Genomic DNA, 18,017 nt, shown 5'->3' with positions numbered 1-18,017 from the left:
GTCCTAGCCAAGCAGCCCCAGACCATCACACTACCACCACCATGTTTGACTTCTGGTATGATGATCTCCAAAAAAATCCAACTTTGACTCATCGGTCCACAGAAATATACATCGATCAGGGATAACATTATAACCACCTTCCTAATATTGTGTTGGTCCTCCTTTTACTGCCAAAACAGCCCTGACCCATCGAGGCATGGACTCCACTAGACCCCAGAAGGTGTGCTGTGGTATCTGGCACCAAGATGTTAGCAGCAGATCCTTTAACTCCTGTAAGTTGTGAAGTGGGGCCTCCATGGATCAGACTTGTTTGTCCAGTACATCCCACAGATGCTCGATTGGATTAAGATCTGGGGAATTTGGAGGCGAAGTCAACACCTCAAACTCGTTGTTGTGCTCCTCAAACCATTCCTGAAGCATTTTTACTTTGTGGCAGGGAGCATTACCCTGCTGAAAGAGGCCACAGCCATCAGGGAATACAGTTTCCATGAAAGGGTGTACATGATCTGCAACAATGCTTAGATAGGTGGTACGTGTCTAAGTAACATCCACATGGATGGCAGGACCCAAGATTTCCCAGCAGAACATTGCCCAAAGCATCACACTGCCTCTGCAGGCTTGTCTTCTTCTCATAGTGCATCCTGGTGCCATGTGTTCCCCAAATAAGTGACGCACTTGCACCCGGCCATCCACGTGATGTAAAAGAAAACCTGATTCATCAGACCAGACCACCTTCTTCCATTGTTTTGTGGTCCAGTTCCAATGCTCACATGCTCATTGTTGGCGCTTTCGGCGGTGGTCAGGCATCAGCATGGGCACCCTGACTGGTCTGCGGCTATGCAGCCCCATCAAAACAAACATCGATGCACTGTGTATTCTGACACCTTTCTATCAGAACCAGCATTAACTTTTTCAGCGATTTGAGCTAGCCTTCGCTCCCCACGTGCATCAGTGAGCCTTGGCCGCCCATGACCCTGTTGCTGGTTTACCATTGTTCCTTCCTTGGACCACTTTTGATAGATACTGACCACTGCAGACCGGGAACACCCCACAAGAGCTGCAGTTTTGGAGATGCTCTGACCCAGTCGTCTAGCCATTACAATTTGGCCCTTGTCAAACTTGCTCAAATCCTTACGCTTGCCCATTTTTCCTGCTTCTAACACATCAACTTTGAGGATAAAATGTTCACTTGCTGCCTAATATATCCCACCCACTAACAAGTGCTGTGATGAAGAGATAATCATTGTTATTCACTTCACCTGTCAGTGGTAGTCTTCCAATCTAGTGTAGCTTTAAAATTAAAATTCCAGGACTTGAGGCCCTGGAGTGTGTGCCTTCTGAATACAATTGGCAGGAGGTTTTAGCAAGAAGGGTGCCCCTAATTGTTTCTGCAATTGTGTTATTGACCTATTGGAAACCATGTTTTCACTGATCACATTCAATATGTTTTGTAAGTAGAAACACTTTTAGAATTTGATGCTTGCAACACACTTCGGAAACGTTGAAACAGTGGCAAAATAAGAGTAAAAAGTTTATAGAATATTCCATGACGAAGTTACAACATTCCACAAAAGGCAGGTAAATTGGTAACAAGCATGGGAATCATGGTTCTCCTACAATAGTCTTATATAATTCTTCAAAAGTCTTTACAAGCAATAATTGTTTGTGACTCACCACTTTGCACCAAACTTCAGGAGGTAATTGCCAATCATTGCGAAACCACTGTTGAATTTGCATAACCTTTGAGCAGGTGGTCGTGCATGAGAATCTGTGATGCTACTGTGATATACACTGATCAGCCATAACATTAAAACCACCTCCTTGTTTCTACACTCACTGTTCATGGTATCAGCTGCACTTACCATATAGAAGCACTTTGAAGTTTTACAATTACCCTGTTCTCACAGGACCACCACAGAGCAGGTATTATTTAGGTGGTGGATCATCCTTAGCACTGCAGTGACAATGACATGGTCCTGACCATTGAAGAACAGCATGAAATGGGGCTAACAAAGCATGCAGAGAAACAGATGGACTACAGTCAGTAATTGTAGAACTACAAAGTGCTACTATATGGTAAGTGAAGCTGATAAAATGGACAGTGAGTGTAGAAACAAGGAGGTGGTTTTAATGTTATGGCTGATTGGTTTATATAGCCACATGGGCTCTGAAGTACCTCAGAAAACCACAGTCACTTAACACAATCCACCCCTGCATTAAGAAATGCAACTTTAAACTGAAAAGAGACACAAAGAGAAAGCCTAACATCAATTCTATGCAGAAACGCCACCAAGTGCTCTGGACCATTGTCTAAAAGTCAGTCAAAACATGTGCTGTGGTCAGAAAAGTTCACAGTTCAGCCTTTTGAGGAAAAACAAACATGAAATTATCTTTGCCAAAGATGAAAAGAACCAGCCTGACTTGTCAGTGTAAGGTGCAAAAGTCAACATCTGTCATGTTATGTGGGTGCATCAGTGGCCATGGCATGAGTGACTTGCAAATATACAAGGTATAAGAGGTACCCCTGACCCAGAAACATATATTGGGCTTTTAGAGAGACACATGCTACCATTAAAGTGACGTCTTTTCCCAGGAAGTCCATGATTATTTCAGCAAGACGATGCCAGACCTCATTCTGTATGCGCTGTATCCTGCAGTCTCCTATTAAAAATGAATGGTGCAGCTTGAAGAGGGGAATCACCACAATCACAAAATGTTGAGCAGCTGAAGTCTTAAATCAAGTAAGAATGGACAATAATTCCACTCGAAACACTGCAACAATTAGTGTCGTCAGTTCCCAAACTATTAAAAAGTCTTTTTAATTGGAAAGGTAATAGAACACAGGAGTAAACACACCTCTGAGAAACAAGATGGACAGAAATAAGTTTGAATTTCACAGCTCTAATATAATTTAGTTTTATTGTAATTACACTTGCAACCTTATGCTGTGCCTGGCTATTTAAAGACATAACAAGTAACAAAGAAAGTTGAAACAGGTGAATTTTACAGCACTAATGCCACATCAAACTACTTTATTGTTTTAGGGAAAACAAAACACAGTATAAAATCTTATCATTTTTCAAAATTCCATTACACACTTATTACCGGGCTGTAATGTAAGTGCTACTCAATTTTCTTTAGTGCAGTGTGGAGGTAAAACAATCAGCACATGTGCAAACAGAGAAAATACTCAGACAACAAAAGGCTGAAGCTGATTGAAGGCCTAAAAAAAGCTGAAAAAAGGACCTGAAACTAGGAATTTATTCATGGAAGCAGTCTTCATGATTTATTGGTCCCTTTAATCTTTTGCAAAGGATAAACGCAGTGACAAGCAAAATTTAGTTACATTGGTGCAACATCTCACTAGCCTTCTATATTGCTTGTATCAGGCTGATTGTTTCAGATGTTATCCTGTGGGATATACCATCCCCAGCTTTCTCCTTTATAGGTGCATCAGCTTATTCAATGAGTCTCCATATAAACTCCCACAACATCACTGGACATCACTGCCAAGATTGCCCTGTACCTTAATATTTGCCAGTGATGTCAACAGGTGATTGTTACCATGGTTTGGTACAAAAGCAGCATCCAGGAAAGGCTGAGTCTTTGATGAGCAAAGATGATCAGAGGATCTCCAGTTTGTCGACAAATGCATGAGAAAATGATTGAAATGTTTAAAAACAATGTACCTCAAAGAAAGATTGGAAGGGATTTGCATATTTCTCCCTCGGAATCGGAAGGAATTTCAGTGCATAAAGGCCAAGGGTGCAAGCTTAAGCTGAATGCCCGTGATGGCACTGCATCAAGAACCGCCACTCAACAATAGCTGATATAACCACATGGGTGAGGGATTACTTTGGCAAACCTGTGTCAAGCACTACAATACAGAGTTACATGCACAAATGCCACTTAAAACTTTACTGTGCAAAAAAGAAGCCTTATGTTAACCATGTACAGAAGCGGGGTCAACTTCTCTGGGCTCATGTATTATGTATTATGGTCAGATGAATCAGCATTCCAGATCTTTTTTGGAAAAAATGGACGCCGTGTGCTCCGGACCAAAGACGAAAAGGACCATCCAGACTGTTATCAGCAACAAATCCAAATGCCAGGGTCTATCATGGTATGGGGCTGTGTCAGTGCCCTTGGCAAAGGTCATTTACACTTCTGTGATGGCAGCATTAATGCAGAAAAGTACATTGAGATCTTAGAGCAACATGCTGCCTCTAAGATGCCATCTTTTCCAGGGACGTCCATGCATTTTTCAACAAGACAATGCAAAACCACATGCTGCACACATTACAAAGTCATGAAGAAGAGGGTACGGGTACTGGACTGGCCTGCCTGCAGTCCTGACCTGTCCCCAAAAAATGCGACAAAGACGACCCCGTACTGTTGTACATTTTAAGACGTGTTTGCAGGAAGAATGGGACAAAATAAAAGCTGAAACACTAAATCACTTGGTATCCTCGGTGCCAAAACGTCTTTTAAGTGTGGTGAAAAGGAATGGCAACATTACAAAGTGGTAAATGCTTTACTGCCCCAACTTTTTTGGAATGTGTTGCAGGCCTGAAATGCAGGAATGGATGTTTATTAATAAATGAAGTTGAGCAGATAAAACATGAAATATCTCAGGTTCAGACTGTCTGCAATGAATTAAAAGTCAAAGTAAATGTAAGAAACTGTGTGTTTTTTTTTTTTATTATTTGTATTTTCCATGCTGTCCCAAATTTTTCTGATTTGGGGTTGTAGATGATTGCTGTGTTGACCTTTAGCATGACTCTGCCTCAGCCAAATCCAACTCCACCCCATATATCTCATTTAAGAACTATAAATTGCTATAAATGGCTATAAATATTGTGTACCAGGCAATTATTTCGCCTCCACCAAAATTGACTGTTAGAACTGTGCATCTTCACAGGAACCATTTGGCAAATAAATACAAGTAAATAATTAAATGTATTGCAATTTCAGTTAATGTAGCAGGCAGCTGAGCTACATTATGGTACATTTAAACATTGATATTGTCATCTTAGCAGTTTGTGATTACTTGTGTGAGATTTGGACTACCTGTGTGAGCTTGTGAATGAGTACCTCATTGACTAAGGTCACCTAGGAGAGAGTATGTTTGGGGAAAAGAAGGTCTAAAGCATTGTGAGCATTCACCTTTTACTTCTACATCAGCAGAATTGTGATACAGGACATTGTACAGTGACTTACATCTGTTGACAATTAATCAATAATACTGGTGTCCTTCACCTCCTACAGAAGATTGTATTCACATGCTAAGGGGTAAAAGGAGATTTTAATGCATTTATTTGGCCTACAACACATGCCAGGTCACTGTCAACAACTAGTGGTGTCGGTTAGGGAAATGTTTTGAAATCGTTTGCCTATAAGAGTAGTTTTAACGTCTGTGTGCTTTAAAAGTTTGAACTCTGTCATTATTTAAATTTTCCTTGACATTATATTTAAGGCCACTATATGATTCCTTTATTTGTTTATAGATCTTTCCTAACCTCTTTATCCATATTGGCAGCTCAGGTACCTTCTGGACAGGCTATAATGGAGCATCACACACCCAACCACTGATTCACTCACACCTAGGGAAAATCCAGTTTAGCAATTTAGGATTTGCGTATTTCTTACTCCGTAGTGCATAATATCATTAACTGATTCAAGGAACCATGAGAAAAAAGATTCTCTGGTCTGATGAAACCAAAATTGAACTTTTTAGCCTGAATAACAAGTGTCACGTCTGGGGGAAACCAGGCACCGCTCATCACCTGGATAATGCCATCCCTACAGTGAAGCATGGTGGTGGCAGCATCATGATATGGGGATGTTTTTCAGCAGCAGGACCGGGGCGACTAGTCCTGATAGAGGGAAAGATGAATGCAGCTAAGTACTTAAAGAAAACCTGCTCCAGAGCGCTCTGGACCTCAGACTGGGGCGAAGGTTTACCTTTCAACATGACAATGACCCGAAGCACACAGCCAAGAGAACAAAGGAGTGGCTCCAGAGAAAGTCTGTGAATGTCCTTGAGTAGCCCAGCCAGAGCCCAGACCTAAATCCAATCAAAATGGAAAATGGCTGTGTACCGACGCTCCCCATCCAACCTGATGGAGCTTGCAAGGATATGCCAAGAGGAATGGGCAAAAATGTCCAGAAATAAGTGTGCCAAGCTCATAGCTTCTTTTCCAAGACACCTTGAAGCTGTAATTGCTGCCAAAGGTGCATCAACCAAGTATTAGGCTAAGAGTGTGTACAGATATGTAACCCTAGCAACCACCCAACAGCACAATAGCAACCATGTAAAACACCTTAACAACCGCCTCTTAGTACCTCTTAGTTTAGTAACTCCAGTACATCTTGGCAGCCAGGTAGCAACAGCTTTGCAACCACCCTATACACCTTGATAAATGCCTAGCACCACCCTAATAAACACTTAGCATTATCTTAGCAACCACTTAGGAACCACTTGGTATCACTAGTAACATTTTGGAATACCATAGCAACCACCTAACAAGACCATATCAACCACCATTTCAGGTATGATCATTCTTGCTACTTTCTAAAAGATGGGACAAACCTCAAACATATTGGAAATCAGATTTTATAAACAAATGTTAAATGATTTAGGACAGCTTTTGTTCTGAAGCATAATTTGTTTAATTTACTGTAGCCACCACCTGGGAATTGTTTAAGCTGCACAATCACTAAGCATTCTATTTTGGTCTTTAGATGTCATAATAGCTTGTTAATTGATGAATAATTGTATGTATTTATCTTGTTGCTGGCTGTCCCCCTTATCTTTAACCTTCAACTGTTTTAAGCAATAATTGTCTTTTGTAATGAATTGGTTCTTCTTAAAATGTGTGCAAAATAAGAAAGCTTTAGTTTGGTTGTCTGTTCTTTGATTCAGAAGTTAGCTAGATTTGAATCGGTTAGGGGTCCATTTGTTTGTCTTCTTTGCCGTAAAAAGTATGCCTCAAATGTTTTGCCAGCACTAAATGTCAAAGGTCCATATATTTCTTCCTGTTTTCACATCACAGCTTTCACATCCATAAAGAACCACAAAGAAGACCACAGTCTGGACAATTCTGATCTTCATTTGAAGAGACAAATCTTTATATCTGAAGATCTTTTTCAGTTCTATTATTTACAGTCTGTGCCACATTTCCTGACTGCTGGATCCTTTGCTGTTAATAACTGATCCAAGTAGGCAAACGCTGTCCACCACTTCGACATTTCTAGGGTCTGTTAAAATGTCTAGTAAGGTCTAGTATGGTCTGTTAAAATCTAGTAAGGTCTAGTAGGGTCCATTAAGGTCTAGTAGGGTCTGTTAAGGTCTAGTGTGGTCTAGTAGGGTCTGTTAAGGTCTAGTAGGGTCTGTTAAGGTCTAGTAAGGTCTAGTAGGGTTTGTTAAGGTCTTTTAAGGTCTAGTAGGGTCTGTTAAGGTCTAGTAAGGTCTTGTAGGGTCTGTTAAAGTCTAGTAAGGTCTAGTAGGTTCTGTTAAGGTCTAGTAGGGTCTGATAAGGTCTGTTATGGTCTAGTAGAATCTGTTAAGGTCTTTTAAGGTCTAGTAGGGTCTAGTAGGGTCTGTTAGGGTCTAGTAAGGTCTAGTAGGGTCTGTTAAGGTCTAGTAAGGTCTAGTAGGGTCTGTTAAGGTCTAGTAGGGTCTGTTAAGGTCTAGTAAGGTCTTGTAGGGTCTGTTAAGGTCTAGTAAGGTCTAGTAGGGTCTGTTAAGATTTAGTAAGGTCTAGTAGGGTCTGTTAAGGTCTAGTAAGGTCTGTTAAGGTCACTCTCCATCAATCATAATGTTAGTGGTCTCTCCTGTTGTCATGACTTTTGGATTTTTCATACTGAGCTAAAAACCATCTTTTGACTCTGTTCTTTAATTATAAGACTAATTCTTATAACTTCCTGATTGCCTGCCATGACATTCGTATGTGGCCTCCCCATATGAGCTAGATGCAAGACAATGCCACCCCTTGGTTTTTCCCTGGAAGCTCCATGTACAAGAAATTCACGGACGCAAGTTTAGAAAAGTACAAAAGATCAATTTTATTAAGTTTCCTGAAGTCATTAAAACTGCTGTCAGTTTGGTTTCAATACAATAAAATAAAACAAAACAGCATACACTGCTAGACATGAATAATTGGGGGGTTGGGAGACCCAACAGATATAATCTCAGTAACAAAGATGGATAGATTCTACCAATAAGAAAATACACTCTGCAATACAGTATGACATGGTAATCTCTCACACTACTCAGCACTGCAAATCGGTCACTCTAGTGAACAACACCCAATTAAACCCACTAATCTGTTGGCTTCCCACATTCCCTCAATTAGCCAGTACTATAAAACCTTTAAAATAGAGCAGCATCCACATAAAAAAAAAAAGGGCCTATAGGTTCGAGTGTACAACAATAAACTAAATCACAAAGTAACAGCAGACAGCCAAACCGTTGCAGAGAAAAAAGAAAAGAGAAGAAAACAGTTGGCAACCCAATCAGCTGCACAAATCAATTTCACTGGGCAACTGGATGATAACGCTCCCGGGCAAATATTAAACGACTTTGATCCTGCTCTAGCATAGAGCAAATGGCATTAGTCAGACGCTATGCTGCTTGTTTGTGCTCTCCCACACAGCCAGGCTACTTAGCTGCCGGATGCGGTACTATATCCATGTTAAACTGTACACCAACGCTGTCGTCGTAAACCGCACTAGCTCAGCTCTGCTCAGAGCAGCTAATGATACTGGGACCCAAGGCGTCTTGTCTGTGCCCGTCCCACGCTTCACAGCAGCAAATGCTCAACAAAACAGCCCAGCACGCTAGCCTAGCAACAAGGCAAACTGCCCTCGGGACCCCAAGGTGTCTGCATAAATGGCCGATTGCTAGGACCCTAGCTGGCAGGGTAACTGCCTGCTTCGCTTCAATTTAGGCTATATCCCCGACAAGATAAAAACCCCTAATCCACAGGCTGCATGTATACTGAAGTTTGGTGATATTTCTTTTATGAGTCTACCTTAATAATGATTTCTGTAAATAACACTGGTATATGTCCTCTGCTAGCCACCGTTATCATAGCGGACCAAGTCAGAAACTGGCTTGAATATTCAGAATCAGTATCAGTATCAGTATCATTTAATTCTTGGCAGTTGAGTTTATACTGTATTATTTACATGTTTTGAAAAATACTATAATGACTGTAATTTTCTAGAAGTATTCTTAGCACACAGTCAATAGGTGTAAAATTTCCAACCTTCTATCTTCAGTGCTGGATATGGACTCACACCCCCTCTGTCTCCACCCCTTTTCTCTCATTTGTTCAAGGGTATTTCCTCAGCAGTTTCTCAAGTGTTGATGATTTATGTGTGTAGAAAGTATCCTTGTGTTTTGTTCCCATGGTGCCTCATTATAGATCTAGTCTCTAGTCTCATTATAGATATAGTTACTGACTTCTGGTTTCTCAGAACTCTAAGAATAGTCTAGTCTTGTGTTTCTGTGTGTATATTTAGTCTCAGAAATGCTCTGTATTGGTTACATCCTGTCTTGTTACATTGTGTTGGGTTTTCTTATTGTCATTCATTTCTGGGTTAGCTGAGCTTAGCACTGTTAGCCTACTGTAAATTAGGGTTTAGTCTTTCATGTTGTTGGAGATTTCAAGGGTCAAATCAATCCTGTTCCTTGATTTGTCAGTGTTTAGTGTTAGGATTAGCATTGCATAGTATTAGCTTTTCAAGTTTCTTCTTTCTTGATGTATGGTTTGTACCAATTTTGTATTCAGTGTACATAATTTTTCAGTCAAGTTCTTTATTTATTTTTTAATGCATATTCTCCCTTTTTCTCCCCAATTTTTAGTGCATCTAATTTAACCCAATTGTGATATGCTTCCTCTACACTGATGCTGACCCCCGCCCCGATTGAGGAGAGCGAGACCGTCACATGTCCCCTTCGACACGTGTGCAGTAGCCGACTGCATCTTTTCACCTGCACAAGACGAGTTTATATGTGGATCAGCTTTGTGTATGGAGAGCCACACCCTGATCAGCATTATTCCTTGACTCTGTGCAGACAGCAACAATCAGCCAGCAGAGGTCGTAATTCTCTCAGTAATGAGGAGTTCCTATCCGGCTTATCCTACGCTATGAATAACAGCCAATCTTTGTTCATGTAGCTGCCCAGCCCAGCCGAATGGCAGAGCTGAAATTTAATACAATGTATTCATTTACATTTTCAGCATTTAGCAGACACTTTTATCCAAAGAGACTTTTGAGTGAGCAATTGAGGGTTAAGGGCCTTGCTAAAGGGCCAAACAGTGGCAACCTAGCAGTAATGAGGCTTGAACCGGTGACCTTCTGATTACTAGTCCAGTACCTTAACCGCTGAGCTACCACTGCCCTGTCTCAAAAAATCCCAGCTCTGGTGTGCTAGAAATTTTTACCACTGCACCACCTAAGTAGCTTCCACTCAAGTTGTATTTATTCCGGTTGTTCCCGGTTCTTACTACTCAGTGTATACCAGCTGTTTAGTCCTGTGTGTGTCCTTTGTTTACTTTACTTTCATGGTCATAGTGTGCATGTGTTTTTAGTGTACTTGTTCTGCCTGCTTCCCTTGCCCCTTTCACCAGTCATAGTTGTGTGTTTTGTTTATTTTTGTTTGCAAAAACTAAATTCAAATATGTTTATGACGTTTATGCACCTGTGTCCTGCTCTCTTCCTTAGTATTTAACAATAGGCTGGTGGGATGCTGACATTTGCAATAATTGTAAAACTCTGACACAGGTAGTAAGCTCCAATTTATGCTGCAAACCTTTGTCTCACAATTATATGCATGCCAAATGTGATTTGTTTAAAAAATTGGTAACACTGCCTATTCCTGATTTTAAGACATGTGCTTAAAGACACAGCATCTCCTTTTACCATGAATAGACTTTTTACATTTACATAAAGTGATGGTAAATGTCTTTCCTCTTATTTCATTTAAAGTTCAGGTGGCTCAGTGGAAAGGTGAGAAGGTCCTGGGTTCAATTCCTAGATGGAGAGGTCTTTGGTTTGATTTCTAGTCCAACCAGTCTGGGTTCTTTCTGTGTGGAGTTAACATGTTCTGGATGTGTTTGTGTGGTTTTCCCCTGGGAGCCTCATTTTCCTTCCACAGTCCAAAGACATGCAAGTTAGGTAAACTGGAGAAAGTAAAGTTTGACTCAGCACAGGGCAATGCATGGGGTTAACTTGCATAGATTAACTGACAGGTGTGACGAGTTAGCGCTAATCAGCTCTATGCCTTCTAAAAAAATTGTACCCTGTTGGAGTTCGAACGGGCCAATGTACTCTTCCTGCTGTGAGAAATGCTGGATGATGTTAATCGACCTGTTACAGAGCCCCCTATCAAGGGACGGCTTCTGTCAATCCAATGCCTGCTGTTCGGCTGTGGCGAAATTTGCGGATGAGCTCTGGGTCTAAAATGTGTCGAGCAGGGACCCAGGCTTGAGAAGTAAAATGTAGGATTGATTTTTATGGTATGTGGAAGTTAAAGTGTGTACACCTCTGGGTTCACCCTTCTGAGTGCGTTGAAAGGTCCGAGGTATTGGGTTCTACCTTTTTCAACTCTAGAGTGAGTGGAAGGTCTTTGATAGACAACCAAAATAAGGACCCATGAATCTCTTTCGGTTGGCGGCATCTGTTCTGGAGGGTGTGGTTGTCCGGAGGATGTTTTAGGCCTTCTGCCAGACTTTCTTGCAGTGCTGGACCAAGTGCTGCGCTGAGGGGACCCCAACATATCCCTTCTGATTTGGGCTCGTTACCAAATTGGCACTGTAAGGTAGACATTCCATTGGAGGAGTGCCATAATGTATTGTGAGCAAACTCCGCCCAGAGCAGGTGGTTTGACCAAAATGAGGGGTAAGTTGTTGATAGACACCAGAGGGTATGTTCTAGGTCTTGGCTGAGCCTCTCCACCTGTACATTAGAATGGGGATGATAACCCTGTGGACAGGCTGGCAGAGGTGTCAAAGAATCTGCAAAAGGCCTTCCAGAACTGGCTAGGGGATTGAGGCCCCCAGTCAAAAACCAAGTCACTAGGTAGCCCGTGGACTTGGACCACCTTCCCCAGAATGATTTTGGTGATCCCTTTGGCTGAGAGTAGTTTAATCAGAGCAATAAACTTGGAAAACTTCAAGAATCTGTCCATAATGACTAGGATGATGGTGTTACTCTGAGAGGGGGGAAACCCAGTCACAAAGTCAAGGGATGAATGGGACCAAGGACAGGATGGAATAGGAAGGGGATGCTAAAGACCCAAACAGCGAGTCCTTGGCTCCTTACTACGGGCACATACATTGCATGCTCCAACATACTTCCATGTCCCGTTCCATCAAGGGCCACCAGAATGATCTGAGCAGAAACTCATGTGTTATATTAGCCCCAGGATGAACAGCAAAGGGGGAGGAGTGGCCCATTGAAGGATTTGTTTGCAGGGCATTACCCTGAACTGAGAAATGCACAAATAATTTACCTGAGGGGCTGTTCCCAGATCTGGCTTTTGCTGCTGAGCCTCCCATATGGCCTTGTCGATCCCCCATCAAAGAAAGACTAAGATACGGATGATAGGCTCGCTAGAGGGGAAAAGGGCTGGAGACTCCCACTGGTGGGATAAAGCGTCTGTTTTGGTATTCTTTGAACTGAGTCGAAATAAAAGTATAAAATCAAATTGGTCAAATAACACGGCCCACCTGGCCTGATGGGGATCAAGGTGCTTAGCCTTTTGGATGTAGACCAGATTCTTATGGTCAGTCCACACCAGGGAGGGGTGTTTAAAACCATCCTGAAAGTGTCTCCATTGCTCCAAAAAAAGCTTTACAGCTAACAGTTCTTTGTTACCAGGGTCATAATTTTTCTCAGAAGGGTTTAATCTTTAAAAGAAATAAGCATCAGAATGCAGGGTATTCTTAGAACCCCCATGTTGGGAGAGAACTGCCCCGACTTTTACATCAGAAGCATCAACCTCTACGATGATTGGGATCAGGTCATTTTAAAACTGGGGCAGAGACAAGGTGTTATTTTATTTCTTTGGGCATCCACTGAAATTGACTGGCCTTTTTATGAGAGCTGTAAGGGGTGCTGCCTTAGTGCTAAAACTCCAGATGAAACCCCTTCAACACATCAGTCCTGGTCAGAAAGGCACAACAGTGCCTTTACTTTCTACAGACACACAAGAAACCCCACTTGTGCTCCAGAATACTCATGGACTTTTACTGCTGTACCATTGAGAGCATTCTTACAAACTGCATCAAATCGATCAAATAACACGGCCCACCTGGCCTGATGGGGATCAAGGCGCTTAGCCTTTTGGATGTAGACCAGATTCTTATGGTCAGTCCACACCAGGGAAAGGTGTTTAAAACCATCCTGATAGTGTCTCCATTGCTCCAAAGAAAGCTTTACAGCTAACAGTTCTTTGTTACCAGGGTCATAATTTTTCTCAGAAGAGTTTAATCTTCAAAAGAAATAAGCACCAGAATGCAGGGTATTCTTAGGACCCCCATGTTGGGAGAGAACTGCCCCAACCTTTACATCAGAAGCATCAACCTCTACGATGATTGGGATCAGGTCATTTTAAAACTGGGGCAGAGACAAGGTGTTATTTTATTTCTTTGGGCATCAACTGAAATTTACTGGCCTTTTTATTAGAGCTGTAAGGGGTGCTGCCTTAGTGCTAAAACTCCAGATGAAACCCCTAAAAATGTTGGCAAAGCCCAGAAAGCATTGAACCAGCTTAGGCGAGGTAGGATGAGGCCATTTATCTCTTCTCTCTCGCCCTCGTGGAAGACGGACGCGCTTTTTCCCTCCTCCTGCCTTATCTTCCCTGCTTGGCTTTTCCTGTATCGTCTTGTCTAGTCTACTCTGCTCTACAGAGATTTTTCTAGCACTGCTCCTCAAAGAACAAATTATGGAATTGGTTAAATGGTCTCTGAATGCTATTGACACCATCTTCTCATCGAGAAGTTCGGGTTCGGGGGAACCCACATGCCCCGACGGAACGCAGTTGGCAGGATACGCGATGGACTCGTGGGGGAAGTGGGGAGTCGTGTTCCTGGCACCTCTTTCGTTGGAGGACGCAGAGGATGTCTACATATTCGGAACTTTGATTGTGGGGTTTCTGCTGATTGGATTAGGCGTTATCCTGCTGTATCGGGAAATTAAAAGAGTTGGGTCAGTTGTCAAAGGACCCCAGAAACTGCCCAATTTGATTGATATGGTGGGCAGAGCCGTTGGAACTCAGACTGCGCATATTAATCGCACTATGGAATCGATCATGGAGAAACTAACGGATTTGCGAAATGAGTCGAATCAGAGACGGATTAATTCAGAGAGTCTGTGTTAAAATTTTACAGTGCTCAGACAAAACAATAGTCATTTCTTCTCTTGGCTCCCCTGTTATCAGCAACGGCCTAGCTGATAAGGAAATTCCTCCGGAGGATTTGCTGCTATTTGCTTTGTACAGACTTTTTCTTGCTGCAGGAATGAAGGACAGAACTCTTTCCCAACCCCCTCACCAAACATCTCCACTCTCTGCTTCTTAGCTTAATTCCACCAATACAGTAGTTGGTTACTTTTCCGATCCCCCCATCCCATCCCTAACCCGTGGCTAGTTGTGTGATGTTTTTACATGTGCTTGTGTGCTGTATGGGGCTGTTTTTTTCGTGTTACCAAAATGTGCTCCTAAAGGGAGCACAATCTGGTTGCTGTTTTTTTATCCCCTTCTTTCCCAATGTGTTCATTTTTTTCTTGTTTCTTCGAAAGATGGCGCCGGTGAGGTGGCTGCCGTCAGACTGCTCCGAACTACGGTGGCGGCGCAGTCTCAAAAGCATTTTACTGCTAGTTGTACTGTGTGTATGACCATGTATGTGACAAATAAACTTGACCTTGACCTTGACCTTGATTTGATGATGGCCTCAGTTCTGGCTGGATTTATTTGCAAGCGGCCTCTAGAGGCTACAAAGCCAAGAAAGGTAACTGAGGTGGTCTGGAACTTCTCTAAGCACCTTGATAATACATCGCTGGTATTCGTAGTGGTCAGACAGCATAATAAAGGCTGTGTTCCATTCATTCCCTTCCCGAATAAAATTGTATACATTGCTGCAGTGACTCAAAGGCTGAGTTCATGAGAGGAAGGGGATCCTTAACTGTGATGTTATTCAGGCCCTTGTAGTCAATGCAAGGGCACAATATACCATCCTTTTTCTACAAAAAAAGGAAACCCACTCTAGCCAGGGAGGATGCCGAACGAATGTGCCCTAAAAATTATGAATCCCTAATGTATTCCTCCATAGCCTTGGTTTCCGGAGCTGATAACAACAACAATCTGCCCCTGGAGTTAAAATGCATAATGGTACTCTTCAGGAACCTTCAATAAGTTGACCATTTTCGGTGCTTCCCTTATGGGGAGGGAAAAATTCAGGTAATCGTTTAGACATGTCTTGTGGCAAAGTGGTAACCAATGGGATACTGAGCATGTGCACCAATAGATCCTGCAGTTGTGCTGCTAAAGCCACAGGAAACCCAGGATAATAGAAAGGTCTGAAGCCTGGGTAAGGAGGAAGGATATTTCCTCTATGTCATTACCCCGACTCAAGACCACAGGCTGAGTCTTATAGGTAACTGCCCTGGATCCTAACGATCAACCATCCACACTAGTTATAGGCTGTGGTACTTGCAGGGGTGTCATAGGGAAATGGAGTGCTGTAGCCAGGATGATTTCTACAAAATTTCCGGCTGACCCGGAATCAACAAAATCCCAAAGTTTTTTGTTGTTGTTGTTGTTGGGCCACAGGATATGAGGATGGCCATAAGAAACTCGTCTGTGGACCGAGGGGCAAGTGGTTGCCCTTAGTTTTAAATCAAGCTTTTTACAAGACACAGGGAAAACAAAAGAGATTATTGTGGACTTCAGAAGAAGAGAATGTCAGGCACACACAACTATCTGCGTCAACGGTGCTGTAGTAGAACCGGTGCCCAGCTTTCAATTCCTCAGCGTCCACATCTCCGACAATCTCTCTTGGTCCCTCAACACATCAGTCCTGGTCAGAAAGGCACAACAGCACCTTTACTTTCTACGGAGACTCAAGAAACCCCACTTGTGCTCCAGAATACTCGTGGACTTTTACCGCTGTACCATTGAGAGTATTCTTACCAACTGCATCTCTGTGTGGTATGGCAATTGCTCCACAGCTGACCAAAAAACTCTCTAGCGGGTGGTTAAAACTGCCCAACGCATCACTGTCACCCAGTTACCCACCATACAGGACATTTTTTACAAACGGTGCATGGAAAAAGCGAGGAACATTATCAAGGACGTTTCTCATCCCAGCCATGGACTTTTCACCTTGCTTCCGTCTGGCAGGTGTTACAGGAGCCTCCGCTCTCATACCAGCAGGCTCAAGAAGAGCTTTTTCCCAGAGACTGTAACCCTACTAAACTCTACCACACCACTTTAAAAATATCACTGCACCCTGGATCGCACTAAACTTTTGTACTTTTTACAAGTGTTTCATCTCATCTGTGTACATGTCATCAGTATTTGCAAATTTGCATATGGCACTACTGCACTAAATACACCAGCACAACAATAATGTATATATTGCATATTATCTGCTATACTTATATACTCTATTGTCATTCATTTAGCCACTGTAGTAACCTTTCATAACTCTGTAATTATATACTAGTCTATACACTGGACAATCATTGTCTGTTTACTGTTCTTAATATGTGTCTCTTCATTTTTACTTATCTGGTCACTACTGCACTTTAACAGTATTATATGTAAATAATCTCTATCGTGCACTACTGGTTAGATGCTACTGCATTTCGTTGGCTCTGTACTTGTACTCTGCACAATGACAATGAAGTTGAATCTAATCTAATCTTACACTGGCCCAGAAATGTGGCCCCAGAATGCCCCAGACTGGGTCTGAGGTCCCTGATTGTGGCCGAAGTGCAAGGGAAGATGTATAATGTAGGGTACGGGCGCAGTTAGTGTGCCAGAGGGCCCTGGCACCATGGTAAGAAAGAGGTGATATCCTTATCCACCATAAGGATAACAATGGGCAAAAAAGCATCCATGAAAGTTAAAGATAAAAACACTGATAGCCAAAAGAAACATGAAAGCTAATCGTACATTAGCCAAAAAGTTCCTGGATGACACCTAATTCTTTTTGGATAATGACCTATAAGCTAATGAGTCAAAATCTGTACTTTTTTAAAATAACATTGGTTATGTTACCTCTGGCATGAACAATAAAATGCACAATAAAAATGACTGTCACAGTTCCTAATCATCATCATTCATAACAACGGTCCCTTTCCTTAGCTGTGCAATCCCAGTGGTCTCAATCACTGGATTGGTATTCTGCCCAAACTCTCTTGCTCATTGCATAGCAATATGTAATTGCATGTCAATATGTTCTTGCTCTGCCCGTGATTCTGTGTCTAAGAAAACTTTGTGAATGCTGTAGTGATTGTTTTAGTTATTGTTAGTCTAATTGTTATTTTTGTTTTTAGTAATCTCTTTGTTAATATTTATCTTTAGCATGCACTGTGTGTGTTTATATATATATATATATATATATATATATATATATATATATATATATATATATATATATATATATATATATATATATATAAAACACACACAGTGCATGCTAAAGATAAATATTAACAAAGCGATTACTAAAAACAAAAATAACAATTAGACTAACAATAACTATATATATATATAAAACACACACAGTGCATGCTAAAGATAAATATATATATATATATATATATATATATATATATATGCAACCTGACAATACATACAGATTGACAACACCTCAATCTCCACTTCAAGCCACAGAATCAAGCAAGGTGAGTTTGCTCCCTGATATAGTTGATCATGTAAACAGCACTTCCATTGAATCTTCACACACTTTTTATGTCAAACAAGGTTATATCAGAACAGC

This window comes from Trichomycterus rosablanca, chromosome 16, assembly GCF_030014385.1.
Source record: "Trichomycterus rosablanca isolate fTriRos1 chromosome 16, fTriRos1.hap1, whole genome shotgun sequence".
Taxonomy (NCBI): domain Eukaryota; kingdom Metazoa; phylum Chordata; class Actinopteri; order Siluriformes; family Trichomycteridae; genus Trichomycterus; species Trichomycterus rosablanca.
Note: the sequence above shows the minus strand (reverse complement) of the source record.